This window comes from Rhea americana, unplaced genomic scaffold (assembly GCF_003343005.1).
Source record: "Rhea americana isolate MKP2758 unplaced genomic scaffold, rheAme1 scaffold_7, whole genome shotgun sequence".
In the NCBI taxonomy this organism is placed as follows: Eukaryota; Metazoa; Chordata; class Aves; order Rheiformes; family Rheidae; genus Rhea; species Rhea americana.
In genome coordinates, this window is record NW_028186867.1 from 8,120,821 (window position 1) to 8,137,139 (window position 16,319).

Sequence of the window (16,319 nt, forward strand, 5' to 3'; positions counted from 1 at the left end):
CTTTTTAATTGAAGTAGTTGTTGCAGTCTTTTATCTAGACTAGAAGAAAGCAAGATCATTGTGTATGTGACACAGATGGAAAATACAGAAGCTGTGTGCAGATGGTGATCTGAAATTCCTGATCAAGTAGCTGAGAGAGCAGTGGTGGAAGTCTACCAACAGCTGTAACAGACTCTGAGGCGATAGTAGTAATCCTGCTTGGCAGAAGCACTAGGTAGATCAGCCTTGCCAGCAGTTGAACCAATAAGAATTCAGTAGGAACTGTGAGTGCAGAGAAAATGGCAAGAAAACAGTGGCAATCTTTGTGTTTTCTGTCTCTGTTTCTGAGAACCAAAGACTGCAGTTAAATGCAGTGGTACAAAGAGTACTGTGTAATGGTCCACTGAACCTGGGCCTAAAGATAACCTAAATATCCTTTCTGAGGAGTCTCAAACACTTAACCTGGAGTGTAAAACTGGCTGTGATGTAAGTGGGCCATCACTGCTATGACTGGGTCCTGCTTTGCAGAGAAAATGACTTGAATCTTGGTTCTCATCCAGCTCTTGTCTTGCTGTGAGTATTTATATCTATGAATGGGAGAATGCATGGAAACCTACTGAAATGTCACACTATTGCACTAATGGCTACTGTTAACCTTTTTGTTCTCCTCTCCGCTCCATTAATGAGAACTTTTTAAAACTGGATTAGAGAAGACAGTATACAGTCTTTGTCCAGGTGCCCAGGTGTGGGCTTTTTAAGTTTCTAGTGGTCTGTGTGAAGTGTAGTCTTAGCCCTGAGTTCACCTACAATGTAAGCAGTGGCCACAAGACTCCTGAGAACATTTTCTGGAACAGGGACAGAAGAAAATCGAGCTTAGCATTCATATCCGAAAATGCATATGTAGAGCTGCACCAAAATGCTGCCCTATGTCCTGTCTGCATTATGGGACCTCACACATGCGTCTATGATCTCTCTGTCCTATGCATTACAACAAGAAAGGTAGCCCTTGGATATACTGGCTCTTTTCCAGGACAGAGGAGGCTGCAAATCAGCACAATCCAGCACAGTCTGAAATTGAGTGGAAAAGTGAGACCAGGCTACGTTTCCTTTGTTAAAGGGTCCAAGGTTCATGCAGTGGAGCTGTTACCAATATGCAGTTCTTGAAGTCTAGACTGAATTAGTAGCAGAGTTTTGCTGTCACTTCTGCCTATCTATGACCATGGCACATGGTTTGAAGATCAGCAACTGGTGGGGAGAGATGGGATTCACCTCACCAAGCGGGGCACATTTGCCTTTGCCAACAGGTCAGCCAGCCTGACCTCAGCCTGGTAATGAGGGCTTTAAACCAGTTGGGAAGGGGGAGAGGGGGTGTCATACAGACAGGGTAGACAACAAAACACAAGTTGGGTTGGGGGGCCTCCAACGGGTGCATGCAGTTGGGGATGGCAATGGRGGACACCCCCTACACCCTTCCTGGGAAACCTGCAGGCATGACTACTACTTTGAAATGCATGTACGCCAATGCATGCAGCATGGGGAACAAACGAGAGGAGCTGGAGATCTGTGSACGGTCGCAGGGCCATGATCTCAYTGCAGTCRCRGAGACATGGTGGGATAGCTSWCATGACTRGAATGCTGCCATGGATGGATATGTGCTTTTTAGGAGAGACAGGCCAGGAAGGAGAGGTGGTGGAGCTGCTCTTTATGTGAGAGAGTAGCTGGAATGCATCGAGCTCCGCCTAGGCRGGGAGGAGGAGGAGGAGGAGGCAGTCGAGAGCTTWTGGGTAAAGATCAAAGGGCAGGCCAACATGGGGGGACACTGTTGGGGGTGTCTACTACAGGCCACCTGACCAGGAAGAGAAAGTTGATGAGGCCTTCTATAGACAGCTAGAGGTAGCCTCACGATCACAGGCCCTGGTTCTCATGGGGGACTTCAACCACCCTGACATCTGCTGGAGGGACTACACAGCAAGGCACAAACAGTCCAGGAGGCTCCTGCAATGCATTGATGATAACTTCTTGTCACAGATGGTGGCAGAGCCTATGAGGAAGGGTGTCCTGCTGGATCTTGTCCTTACCAACAGAGAGGGACTAGTTAGAGATGTGAAGGTTGGGGGCAGCCTTGGCTGCAGTGACCACGAGATGGTGGAGTTCAGGATCCTGCAGGAAAGAAGTAAGGCAACAAGCAGGACTGCAACCCTGGACTTCAGGAGAGCGGACTTCAGGCTCTTCAGAGACCTAACTGGTGGAGTCTCATGGGTTAAGGCCCTAGAAGACCACCTGGACAAGGGCGGTCCAGGAGAGCTGGCTAGTATTCAAACCACTTCCTCCAAGCTCAAGAGCAGTGCATCCCTATGAGTAAGAAGTGCAGCAAAGGGGGCAGGAGACCTGCACAGGTGAGCAAGGAGCTCTTGGCCAAATTCAGACAGAAGAAGAAAATACACAGAATGTGGAAGAGGGGACAGGCTACTTGGGAGAATTACAGGAATGCAGTCAGAKTATGTAGAGATGTGTCGAGGAAGGCTAAGGCCCAGCTGGAATTGAGTCTGGCAAGGGATGTTAAGGACAACAGGAAGGGCTTCTTCAGATACATCAGCAGCAAGAGGAGGACTAGGGAAAATGTGGGCCCCCTACTGAATGGGGCAAGGGCCCTGGTGACGAGGGATACAGAGAAGGCAGAATTACTGAACGCCTTCTTTGCTGCAGTCTTCACTGCAAGGGCAGACCCCAGGAATCCCGTCGTCTGGATGTGAGGGAGAAAGTCTGGAGAAGGGAAGACTTTCCTTTGGTTGAGGAGGACAGGATTAGAGACCTTCTGGGCAGCTAGACATCCACAAATCCATGGGCCCAGATGGGATGCACCCACGGGTACTGAGGGAGCTGGCGGATGTTGTTGCCAGGCCACTCTCCATCATCTTTGAAAAGTCATGGAGAACTGGAGAGGTGCCTGAGGACTGGAAGAAAGCCAGTGTCACTCCAGTCTTCAAAAAGGGCAAGAAGGAGGACCCAGGCAATTATAGGYCAGTCAGCCTCACCTCCATCCCTGGAAAGGTGATGGAACAGCCCATTCTGCATGTCATCTCCAAGCATATGGAGGAAAGCAAGGTGATCACCAAGAGGAAATCCTGCTTAACCAATCTGATAGCCTTCTATGATGGAATGACTGGCTGGGGCAGATGAGGGCAGAGCAGTGGACGTTGTCTACCTTGACTTCAGTAAGGCTTTTGACACTGTCTCCCAGAACATCCTCCTAGAAAAGCTCTGGAAGTGGGGGCTAGATGAGTAGACAGTGAGGTGGATTGAGAACTGGCTGAAAGGCAGAGCTCAGAGGGGTGTCATCAGTGGTGTGGAGTCTAGTTGGAGGCCTGTGGCTAGTGGCRTCCCCCAGGGCTCAGTACTGTGTCCCGTCCTGTTCAACCTCTTCATCAGTGACCTGGATGAGGGGACAGAGTGCGTCCTCAGCAGGTTTGCTGATGCTACCAAGCTGGGAGGAGTGGCTGACACACCTGAGGGCCGTGCTGTCATTCAGAGAGGCCTGGACAGGCTGGAAAGCTGGGCAGACAGGAACCTCATGAGGTTTAGCAAGGGCAAGTGCAGAGTCCTGCACCTGGGGAGGAATAACCCCAGGCACTAGTACAAGGTGGAGGCTGACCTTCTGGAGAGCAGCTCTGCAGAGAAGGACCTGGGAGTGCTGGTRGATGACAGGTTGACCATGAGCCAGYAATGTGCCCTTGTGGCCAAGAAGGCCAATGGTCTCCTGGGGTGCATTAGGAAGAGTGYTGCCAGCAGGTGGAGGGAGGTGATCCTGCCCCTCTCCTCAGCCCTGGGGAGGCCTCATCTCGAGTACTGTGTCCAGTTCTGGGCTCCCCAGGACAAAAGAGACATGGAGCTACTGGAGAGAGTCCAGCATAGGGCTACGAAGATGATCAGAGGGCTGGAGCATCTGCCCTATGAGGAACAGCTGCAAGAGCTGGGCCTGTTTAGCCTGGGGAAGAGAAGACTGAGGGGGGATCTTAYYAATGTGTACAAGTACCTGAAGGGAGGGTGTCAAGGGGACGGGGACAAACTCTTTTCAGTTGTCCCAGGTGACAGGACAAGAGGCAGTGGGCAGAAACTGAAGCACAGGAAGTTCCGCCTGACCGTGAGGGGGAATTTCTTCCCTGTGAGAGTGACGGAGCACTGRACCAGGTTGCCCAGAGAGGTTGTGGAGTCTCCTTCTCTGGAGATCTTCAAGGCCAGCCTGGATGCAACCCTGTCTACCATGCTCTAKGTGACCCTGCTTGAGCAGGGAGGTTGGACTAGATGATCTCCAGAGGTCCCTTCTAAGCTTATTGATTCTATGATTCTATGATTTAATAGAAAACAAATTATCAGCTGAATGACAGTGGACAATTATCAAAAGATAATTCTCGAGAGTTTTGGAGAACTTYAGCTTTTTTCTGGGAGAGATGGTGCAAGGCTGATGTTACTGACATAGAAAGCAAGGCAGATGTATTGCAAATAGATCATACCATTACATCTCTTCTGCAGAGAAGATTCTCTCTTTGCAGAGAGAATCTGTCCTTTGTGCCACAGGCAGAAGCTAGACTCGACAGCTAGTTTTGATGTGTTCATGATCACACTGGAGTGAATCCATTTAAATTAGCATCATGTCTACTCAGATGTGCTGTGCAGAAATCATTTCTAGATCCCTAGTGATTAGGGGACACAGGAAAAAAAGCACAGATTTTCCAGTTAATCTTGTAGCAGGTGGTATAGTTGAACTACGTCAGTTGCAAAGTCTGACTAGGGCATAGCCTTCTGTGCTGACTTTCAGAAGCTGAATCTAGCATCTTAATGCAATGTATATAGTATATTCATATGCATCTCTTTGTCTTCATATACTAGAAGGCTGGTGAAAACCTAGTGCGTATTAGTATTTTAGCATGAGCCTTCATGATAAGTCTTGTTATAAAGGTATGATAATCACAATCATAAAAAAGATGGGCTCTATCACAATCTTGGGTTCAAGGAATTTGCCTGTCTTTCCTATATCTTGGCTGTTAATTAGTTACATAAATGTTCTGCTTTGGTTAAAGGGAATTCTGGGCTATGTTTCTGACTTACACCTGTTGTTGTAGGTATCTTATTATAAACTTTGATATGGTGATSTATGCCACTTCCTGAGCTGCATATCAAGCTAGTGTGAAGTTATCCTTGAATCCCCTATCACAGCAGTTTCTTCATGTTAAGCTGGCCATCTGCTGAACTGAGTGAATGAAGAGTAAGTTTAAGGGTACACCTTGGAGAATTCAACAGTTAAAATGCTCAGAAGTTGAGAGCTTTAGTGTCACTCCCATCAGTAATCAAGTAAACTAAGTAAGATTAGCCGGCTAGTTCTAACAGTGAGCATCTGGGCTTTTTACTACGTTGTTCTTCAGAAAATCATATTTTCTGGCCARTATCTCAGAGGAAGCAGTAGTAAGCTGCTTGCTTTTGTAATCATCTTTGATCAATCTTTGTAAGATAGAGTGCATCCTTTGTTATAACCCTGTACTCCAAAGCCTGAGTTTCACTGTGAAGTCTATTTTTATATGAATGTTTCTGAAAGGGGTTTAAGGCAATGTTATTTCAAGACTGCAAATGCATGATCATGTATCTGAATTGTGATTTCTTGTCATCAAACTGAAGAATAGAGTATCCATTTTATCAAGACAGTGGTCCATATCTTATGGCTCTTTTGGAGCTTCACTGTCAACTGATCATGCCTTTGCAAACCCTGTAGGACACTGAGCTCCTGGTTCCTATCTTGGACCCAGATATTCAATTCTACAGTATGCCACCAGTTTAATAATATGTTTTATCTACTAAATGTGTCTTCTCGGCARAAAACTCTCTGACTGCACTCGCCATTGTTTCCACAGAAGGTCAGACAGACTCCCTTGATGGCACAAAGAAGCAACCTGTTCAGAGCATTCTGCTCTGAGAGAACAGTACCCAGAAGCTGGGGTTCCCAGCCAAAGGGTTTAAACAAGGACCTAGCAGCAGAAAGGGTGATGGGCTGAGGCAAGATGTTTCTGGAGAGAGTCTACCAGAAAATGCATTGTACAAGAAGACTTTCCATGAAGTTCCTCTGTTTCAGACTGGAGTAGCTGCAAAGCCGCCAAGAGCGGACAGTAATGTCTGCAATTTGGATTCTTTACTTCTCTTTTTTCTTTTTAATATTTGGAATAAAGCTGATCTGAGAGTTGTAATGAAAGTTAGCTATGGTAGTTACTCATCTGGGCTGTAAGGAAAACAGTTGACATGAGGTTATTCTCACTGTGTTCATCAGACATTCAGTGTTATCACACAATCATTGCTTGTGCTGATCTACACCTTTTAATAAACCAAGGTTATATTTGTATTAAGCATAACTTTCAGAACTTTGGCAATGACAGAATTTCACCTTCTAGGGAAATTAATTCATCTTCYGTCAAGTCTGGCAAGGTCTACACAAAGTAGTATTTTTCTTAGCAGTCATGGTGCTTATTATATGATAGGTCAGTCTTAATACCCTGTTGTGTGTCATAAATCCTAACAGAAAACAGGGTTTAATAATGACTGAAATGCTTGGATTAAATTGGTCTGAGTTCAYGCAAAGCAGCAGGTAAGAATGCTAACTGATTTAGGCTAAAATTGGAAGTCTGTTGTTTCTAGTTCTTAGCACATGGGGTATCATTAATGTGGGACAGTTTTTGGACCGACTGAACTGAATTTCTCCCTATTTCTGCTATTCTACTTCTTCATTTGGGGTCTCTTTGATATATATCTGTCATAAAGACTTTTTTCATATTGTTTGTTTGTAAAATATTTGCTCAAAAGGAGTTAGCCCTTTTAAAATTCTACAACTGGTTTGTGCAGTGTTATGTTTATAGTAGATATATGAGAGTCATAATGACTGGCACTCAGATGACAAATGACTTGCACACAAGCAGTATTAGATTTGCTTAACTCTTAGAATGAGATCTGAGAACAGAAATCCCTGTGTTGAACTCTYACTAACTTTAGAGTACCTAAAAACTTTTACCAGCTATATGAGGTGTCYGGGAAATACTGTAGGTAGTTTCAGCCTTCAGGGCAAGCCTTCCTGTGCACAGACTGTGGACAGATAAATTAGCCTTTAACATACATCATATTGTCTCTATTTTTAATGATAAAGACTTTAACTGCTGCTGAGGTGAGTGAGATCTTGTGATGCAAAGTTAAGGATGACTGTAACAAATAAATGTCATAGTCCAATGAACTAGTCTTAAACTCAGTGAAATGATGAGGTTCTTTTGTCAAATAAATGTGACAAAAAAAAAATAAAAAAAGAACAAACAACACCTTTAAAAAGGAACCTCTGAACAAAAGAGTATTTTAAAATATTTTGTCTCAGGACATTTTTCCTTCAAATGAGGCTGACCGCCTAATAGCACTGTGAAAGGCAGATATTATAATTGCTGCTTCAGCATGTCTAGTAAGAGAACCAAGAATGCTTGAGGCTTCTTCCTCTCCATGACTTAGCAAGTAGCTGAAGTAGAGATTAATTCTCTATCTTAATGTTTCTTTTGGACTCTTTTGTGCCAGACTTTAGTTTTGCCAACCCCTAAAATTAGTATTTGGGAGACTTCTCTATTTTGGTCTTTAAATAAATAATTATTGTGTCTGCTTTTCTTTCCTTTTGACTTATTCTGCCTGCTCTGAACTCACAGACAATGATAAGTGTGCCAACACCTTCCAGACTTAGAGATGGAAGGCTTTTAGGCACTGTTGTCAAAGTCTCCCCTCCTCAAAAAAGAAAAAAGCCAATAGAGATCCCTTTTGAGATGAGCATTACTCAAATGGATAGCTAAAAAGAAATATGCCATGTGCAGTATCATGTAGGAAAACAGAATTCTTAGCTCATGAACCAAAAGTATACTCCACTAATACTGCATTTCCCCCAGGACTACTGCTTGGTTTAGGAGGAGCACAAAATTTTGGGTAGAGGCTGTGCCAGCACGGCTGTTCCCTCTGCAGGTTCCAACACTCATGTCAAGTCTTTTTGCTGCAGATGTAGCTGGGGAGCACTGTATATGCAATCCTACTACTATCATCCTTAATGAGTGATGGGGCTTGGTGACAACCAAGCTGAGCAGTTGCTAACAATACAGTGAGATGTAAAAATGCTCTTTTCTGTGGAGCCTGGGCACTTGTATTGTAAAAACACAAACTCTTACCAAATGACCTAAATAATGATAAAAACAGTAGTAGGAGAATCAAACCATGGCTTGTCTTGCTGCTAGATGGTAGCCTACAGCCATACAGTAACTACATGTTCATGCTTGCATGAGCTCGGCAAGGAGCTCTTACTGAGCTCCTTGTGAAAGATTCTGCAACAGTGGATGGATTTTTTTTCTGTCAAGTAAGAAAACAGTCTGCTATTTGCAGTAGTGCCTAAAGCAAACACATGCAAGCACTTGCTCATCTGAATTGTGAAATTAATGTATTATATTAGCCTCCAAGATTTCAGTAATGAGTTCTTTTTAGTATTTGAGATAAAGTACATGGAACTAGCACGCGTGTCAAGCAGGAAGTGGAACACCTAGATGCTACTTAAGTGCKCTGTAATCCTTCTTTTCCACTGGTTCACTAATGCTTGGGCGTATTTTTCAATGCACAGAGTACTGCAGATAGGATTATATACAGTTTTTTGAGTATATGGCAATTATTTACTGGTGAAAACATGCAGCTGGTAGGTAAGGCTAATATGCTTGGCATGTAAGCACTACTAAACTGAGTACTGTAGTGCAGGACAAGTGCCTGTTGCCCAGGCAGTTGTCAGTCACATGGGAAAATGTCAGTCTCAGTTGCCCCTTGGAACACGCTCGTTAATCGTCCATCTTGCTGAGTGGCTGTCTTCCAACAGCCTGCCTTTTTTTTCTCAGTTTTATAGTTTTCACATTAGTGATTTTCTCTTGAGCCCTTGAATTAATAACTAATATCAGTCAACAATTTCACTTACTTGTTTTTGCTTCTCTTCTCTTATCTGTCTTATTGCCCAACAAATTTCTTCAGTAAAGCCACAAATCTATGCTTCTCTGAACTGGGTCCTGGGCTGTGGGCTACAGTTTATGGTGTTTGGAGAGGACAAAAGGCATTTTATTACAGTTCTCAAATTGATAATAGTTCCTAGAGGAACCTGGGGACCTGGGGAATACATCTCATAGTGAGGGTAATGAGAGAAGGTGGCCCATCCCTGGGGAGCTGATGAAAGATGAATAGGAGAGAGAAGAAGATGGCCTAGGAATGGAGCTAGGAGATGAAGTAGTGTGTAAAAGGTTCCCTCTGGGTGAGGAGACCAGCAGCACCAAGAAGAGTGGTTGAGGCAGTCTGTGGATTTTGAGAGTTGTTGAAAGAAGCCTTCTTTTCTTTTTTTTTTTTTTCTTTTTTTTTTTTTTTTTTTTTTTTTTTTTTTTTTTTTTTTTTTTTTTTTGGTGTCTCACAGTGGTCATAGACTTCTCTTGCTTCCATTCTCCTTGCCATGTCCTCTGCTGCTCTCCAATCAGTACCCCCCCTGCATACATTCAAAGCAAGAGCAATTCTTACGTGGGAGGAGGATCCAAAATCCAGAATGTACTGCTGGTGAGGGAGATGTAAAAAAAGAATCTGAGAACTGATGGTTCAGTTCATCTTCTCCCACACTGCTGAGGAGGAAATTACACTTCTTTGCATCCTAGATAGCATGACAACAACAGAATGCCTAAATGCACTCTGCGCTTAAACAGTTCGGGTTTCTCCTTTGTCACATGAAATATCTTCATAGGGGCAGAGTCATGCCAGTACCTGGCAAGTTCTTGGATGGCTGCCAGCAGAACAGCTAGGGAACAGCCAGACGTTCACCCTGAAGAATTTGCAGGTAGCATCCATCCATCTTTTCTGGTCCTTTTGGGCAGTTGTCCAGTCTGTCCCCAGCGATGACTTAGGTGTAAATATTTCAGTGCATCACTTTTAGCAAGCTTCACCTTCCTTTGGGATGGCGCTTAGAAGTTCTCTCTCCATCAGAGGGAACCTTAGATTTATCTCCTGCCATCACATAACTGTCTATGATAGGAACTGCAAGCTGAATCATTCACACAAAAACTAAGTGTTGCCAAAACTGTCCTTTTTGCTGCTGATTTTCACTTTCTACTTGTGTGATGGTTAAATCCCTCTCCTTTCTGTTTCCCTCCCTGCTGTTTTTGGTAAGGACCTTTTTGTTCTTGGATTTTTTTTTAACTTTATAGTCTTCCTATTCTACTCTGCTAAAAGTGTTTTCTGGTTGCTTATCTATGTTCTAATGGCTCATGTTTTTGAAGGCTTATAACTTTGTGCTTGCTACCTCCTTGTTAGTCAGATATTTAAATATTGCTGCAATAAGCCTCCTACGCTCCAATCTCTGCTTGCACAATTTTAATGGAAAATTAAGATAGTTTATTGAACTTTTATGCAACAGTAATCATTAACTTTGACCCCCTACCTATATGGTGGACTTAAATGAACAATATCCTTGCTGTGAAACAATATTGTATTTTTGCAGTACAACAAATACTTGTAAACAAAATCAGCAACTCAAGTGCGTGTATTTTTATAGTTGGCTAGTTTGAGAGTCTGACCAGTTTAGATGGCCTGTCTGGGTTAAAAATAAAGTATATTTTAAATTATTGCTTCAGCGTGAACAAGTTAAAAATATTCAAAATTCACCTCTTCAATTTAATACGACCCTCTTGTGAAAGTGTATGTTGATAGTACAACACTGGATTATAAAGCTGAGAATCACAGTAGATGTACAACGTACGTAGAAGTCAAAGAATATGTGGACTTACTTTGGGAAGGAGGCTACTGTGAGGCAGAAGCCCTAAACTTCTTGGAGCAGCTGAAAGCTGTCAGATGATGCAGAGGAGACTGTTGTGTTCTTAAAAAAACTGAATGTCATATTGGAGAGTTGGATTGTGTTGCTGTCAGGGCTGTGAAGACACCAATAGGCCTTATTTGGGCTGACCAGCCTCATCTGGGACCTCCAGCCACTCTCCCTCTGCTCACTGATCCAGGAGCTCCATTTAAGCTCTGGCCCAGGCCTCAGCTATGTCATAAGGGTATATGTTTCCAGGCCAGGCCCTGAACTATTGTTCAGATTTCCAGGATTGACCTCAGACATGACTTGTCACCCTGCCTTTGCCTGATGATTGCTGGACCTGGTGGAACCTGTTACTGTCACTACCCTCTCTACTTGCCCAGCTCTAGCGCTGTGGGATTGTGCCCTACCTGATGTGTAAGGTCAGTGCATTTTGTGTCACCCTTGGCTTCTGGCTTGCCTTTTCTTGTGGAACAGCCCTGCTCTGGCTGCTCCCTAACGTGGTTATACAGTTCTGAGGGCTTCCATTCAATTGTTTTATCTCCATTTATGAGATACGTGGGGTCAAGCTTCTAATATGCAGAATACYCCCGATGACAAATGAAGGTAGTGTGCTATTCTTTGCTTTGAAAAGCTAAGCCTTTTCTGAATCAAGCCATACTTGTCAAAGCCTGGTTGAGCTTCCAGCCTCTGTGGATACTTAACAACCCTGACCTTATTCATACTTCTGTCTGTGAAATGGGAATAATAATGACATCTTAATGAACAGGTAATTGTAAAGAACTTCATTAATATTGATCTTTTCTTTACAAGAGTCTGATTCTGCTCTTTAATAGTTTTCTAATGTAGTTAACAAGACCATAGACTTCACYTGAGACTCTTGCAGCAGATGAAGGCACTTTACTTCATGCTATAAGCTACTAAGATTTCCCTGTGTCTGAATTTTTAATTTAGAAAGTTTATTTCCATGAGCAACTAGTTTCTGTGCTTCTAATTTTCTTCACTTTTTTTTTTCTTCTATACAGGAAGTGCTTCACTGCAGTCCTACCTTTCTCACCCAAGATTAGGCAGTTGATTTGGGGAATGACAGGAATAAGCACACCTTGAATTTAAGTAGTACACTGCTGTACATGGGAGACCTCTGGGCTCAGTACAACCATCCTTACTGAGGTGCAGACTTTGAGCAAGGGATGAATTATCCCTGGGATCTCTCTAGTCCCATGCTGCTTGCCCCTTGGAATGTGATCTTAGAGGAGGGAGGGTTGACCAGGGCTAGGGTTTTTCTTCTTAATTCCTGGTAGATGGACATTTCCATATTGACTTGCTATAATACAAAATGAGTGGTTCAAATGTATCTTTATAACTCATTGAAAGCAGTACTTACTTGCAAGACATTGTCTTGGTCTCTTCAGGGAAAAGCTGATTCAGGTTCTAGTTCTATCTTTATGTAACTTTGCAGGCTAAGCWCCTGCTAGCCTTCTTTGATAGATTCAGAAGACATGTACACCTTATTYCTTTCCCTGTGTTGTTATCCCTAACATAAAAGAAGCAAATATTTCATATTAATGCAGCAACTTAGGATAGGTCAGCAGTATAACTGCCTGCCTTCCCTCACAGCTTTGGTGGCCTCCTGGTTGGGCAAGATGGGACCACACTTAAGGCACCCTGCCGCACTGGGCACCGCAGAGCAGCCTCTATTTGTTGCGATGGTGGTGGTGACGATGGTGGCATTCATGAACCCGGCTCTCTGGCTCTCATAGCTTAGTAAGAAGAGCCAGGCCAGGGATGGATGGGGGGCGGCTGAGGTGCGGTTGCGGCTTGCGCTTGCCATTAGGGTGGCAGCAGGAAGGCCTTAGTGCAGCCAGCTGGCAGGTGGCTCCAGGGGTTTTCCCTGAGGTAGGAGGGTGCGGGGGGGGGGGAAGCCTTGCCATGTATGTCAGGCACCTGCATGCAGCGTCTTCTGGACGCTGCTTCAGGTTTCTGCTGGGAACTGCTTCTGGCATCTTCAGATCCTGGTCACCTCTGGAACAGGCTGACTCCTGGTTAGGGAGGGATAAGCCCTGTGTTAGGAGCCCTGGRGATTCATCAGAGCCAGCTGAGCCTGAATCTGATGTCTACACAAAGGGGAAAAGGCAAGGGATAAAAAGCACCTATCTACTGACGCTACCTGAAGGAGGTTTGTTGCTTGCCAGGTGCCAGGATCTAGGATGTTGCAGAGGGGCTGCCAAAGCTTTTCTGGCCCTTGCACTGCCTTTCTGCCTAAGCACTGGTGATATTGCCAGGGTAACACAGATGGTTTCAAGAACGATGGCAGTGCTCTGGGGATCAGGGCGAAGAGCAGGGGGGGCCTAGGCAGTGCTCCTCAATCTTACTGGTGGGAGAGAAAGACTCAAGCAGACACGAACTTGACCAACAGGTCAACGCCTGGCTGTGTGGCTGGTGTCATGGGCACAGCTTTGACCTGTATGGCCTTAGCATACCCACTGARGGTGCAATGAGGGCTCCTGAATGGGGATGGGCTATCTTGCCCAGGACATATCTTGCCAAGCTGGGCAAGAATGTCCTGACAAACAGGCTTGCTAACCCAGCAAGGAGAACTTTATAATAGGTATGCTGTAACAGTTACAGTTCCCAGAAGAGTATAGAGGGAAAAACAGATAGGTCTAGAGGACAGCATGATGGGGGGCTCTCACATCTCCTGTGTAAAAGCTGCACAACTTGGGGCCTGTCTTGAATGCTTGTACTGAAATCTGCATCACATGGGGGACAAAAAGGAGAAGTTACAAGTCCTTGCACAGCCGCAGAGCCATGACTTCACTGTGATTACAGGAGTGTTACYAGGGGAGAGAGGGAAAGGACCATCAGGCAATGTGTCATAGCTATGCTCAATTTATTAAGTGGACCAAGGCTGTGCCAGGAAAGACTTTGCACTCGTACACACTCCCCTAAACACACAGTTACAATTAAGTGAAACCCAAACAAATTACCACTCCAGTGAGTCAGCACAACTCAACCAAGGGGAGAGGTGACACTCACTACAACTGTTCCCAGTGTTAGGCTCTGGGTGGCTTGGTAACAATGAGAAATGTTTTCACCTTGGTACTTTTGCTTGTATGCCATGTGAGATGCCTGTATAACAATGTTTCCTCCAGTTCCTATTAGTGGAAGGTCTTCATAGTCAGATGTTGGCACACTCTTCCAATGAAATTAGTTCATGATGACCCAAGAAGTAAACCTTTCCAGCAATTTCTCGTATTGCTCTCCTGCCCCTTGTTGATCCATAGCTTGCACCAGGGCTTATCATACATGGTTTGTTTGCATCATCTTATCAACCATAGCTCATGGTACTCGATTGCTTAACTCTTGGTCAAGGCAAGGYTGAGATGCCACTGTGGCATGGTGGGATAGCTCTCATGACTGGAGTGCTGCAATGGATGGATACAGGCTCTTCAGGAAAGGCACAGTGGGAAGGTGAGGAGAAGCCTTGCACTCTGTGTAAAGGAGTGGCTTKAACGGGCTTGTCTAGGGGCAAATGACAAACCAATACTAGAGTTTATGAGTAAGGATCAGGGGACAGACAAGYGTAGTTGATGTTGCAGTAGTCTGCTGCTGATGACCTTATAGAAAGAGGAGGTAGATGAAGTCTTTGTTAGGCAGACGGAAAGAGCCTAACAGTCACAGGCACTGGTATTCATGAGTGACTGACCATCCAGTATCTGCTGAAAGGGCAGTATAGCTGGGCACAAGCAACTAAGGAGATTACTGGAAAGTAATAAAGGCAATTTCTTAATGCAGGTGAATCTGCAGATACTTTGTTGGACCTGATACCCACAAGCAGGGAAAGACTTGTTGAAGTTGTGAGGGTCGAGGGCAGCCTTAGCTGTAGTGATCATGAGACTGGGCAATTTAAGACCCTGACAGGAGTGAGCAAGACATACAGCACAATTGCAACCCTGGACTTCAGAAAAGTAGATTTGGGCCTGCTCAAGGACCTGTTTGGCAGGATGCCAAGGGAAACTGCCCTGGAGTGCAAAGGATCCTAGGACAGCTGTTTGATCTTTAAGGGCAGCCTACTCAGGGCACAAGAATGGTTTGTTCCAGTATGTAGAAAAATGAGCAAGTGTGGCAAAAGGCCAGCATGGGTAGACAGGAAGCTCCTGACTGAGCTCAGATACAAAAAGGAAGTAAGGGATATTCTCAGATACAGAAAGAGGAATTCTCAGATACAGAAAGAGGAAGCAGGGATTTGGGAAGAATAGAGAGACATTGCCCACACATGTATGAATGAACTAGTAAAGCCAAAGCTCAGCTGGAGTTGAAGTAAGCAAGGGAAGTGAATATAACAAGAAAGGTTTCTTTTAAATATATTGGCAACTAAAAGGAGGCGAAGGGGAGTGCAGGTCCATTGCTCTGTGCAGTTGGAGAACCTAGTGAAAAGGGATATGGAATAGACTGAGGTATTTGATGCTTTTTTAATCTCAGTTTTCACTACTAAGTTTTCGCTAGTAAGGCCTCCCAGTCCCTGAGCCTCCCAGCAGAAACTGTGGGAGAAGAAGACAGAGTTAGAGATTGCTTAATCCTCTTGGACATACCTAAACCCATGGGATGAGATGTGATGCAGTTGAGAGTGCTGAAGGAACTGGCAGATATCACTGTGAGGCTGCTCTCATATTAGACAAGTCATGACAATCGGAGGTGGTTCCTGATGGCTGGAAAAAAAGGCATGCAGTTCCAGGGAATTACAGGCTGGTCTGCCTTACCTCAGCCTCTGGGAAGGTTATGGAGTAAGTCTTCTTAGAAGCCTTTTCTAAACACATTCTGAAAGAGGATGRTGATTGGGAGCAGCCAGTATGGATTTAGCAAGGGCGAATCACACCTGACCAATGTGATTGCTTTCTATGATGAGGTGACTGGTGCTGTGGACAAGAGCAGTGCAGCAGGTGTTGTATTTCTTGACTTCAGTAAGGCCTTTGATTCAGTCTCCTGTAGTTTCCGTACCACTAAGTTGGTGAGATACAGGCTGTGTAAGTGGATTCTAAGATGGCTACAAAACTGGCTGGATTGCTGGGTTTCCAGTTGTAAGAGGTGGTACATCCCCAAGACTGCTGAGGCTGGAGCATATGACATATGCAGAAAGGCTGAGAGAACTGGGTCTGTTCAGCCTTAAGAAGAGAATTCACTGGCTAAGGGAAGACATTATGTCTATACCTGACTGGATGACACAGAGAAGATAGAGTCAGACTCTTCTTGGAGGTGTGCTGTGGTACAAAGACAGACAACAGGCACAAATTAAAACATAGGGAAATTCCAGTTATACAGATGGAATATACAGATGGAATATACAGATGGAAAATACATGTATTTCTTTTTTTTTTTTTTTTTTTTTTTTTTTCTTTTCTTTTTAGTTTTTTTATTTTTTAAATGAAGGTCGTCCAATACTGGAGCGAGGCCCAGAATGTCAGTG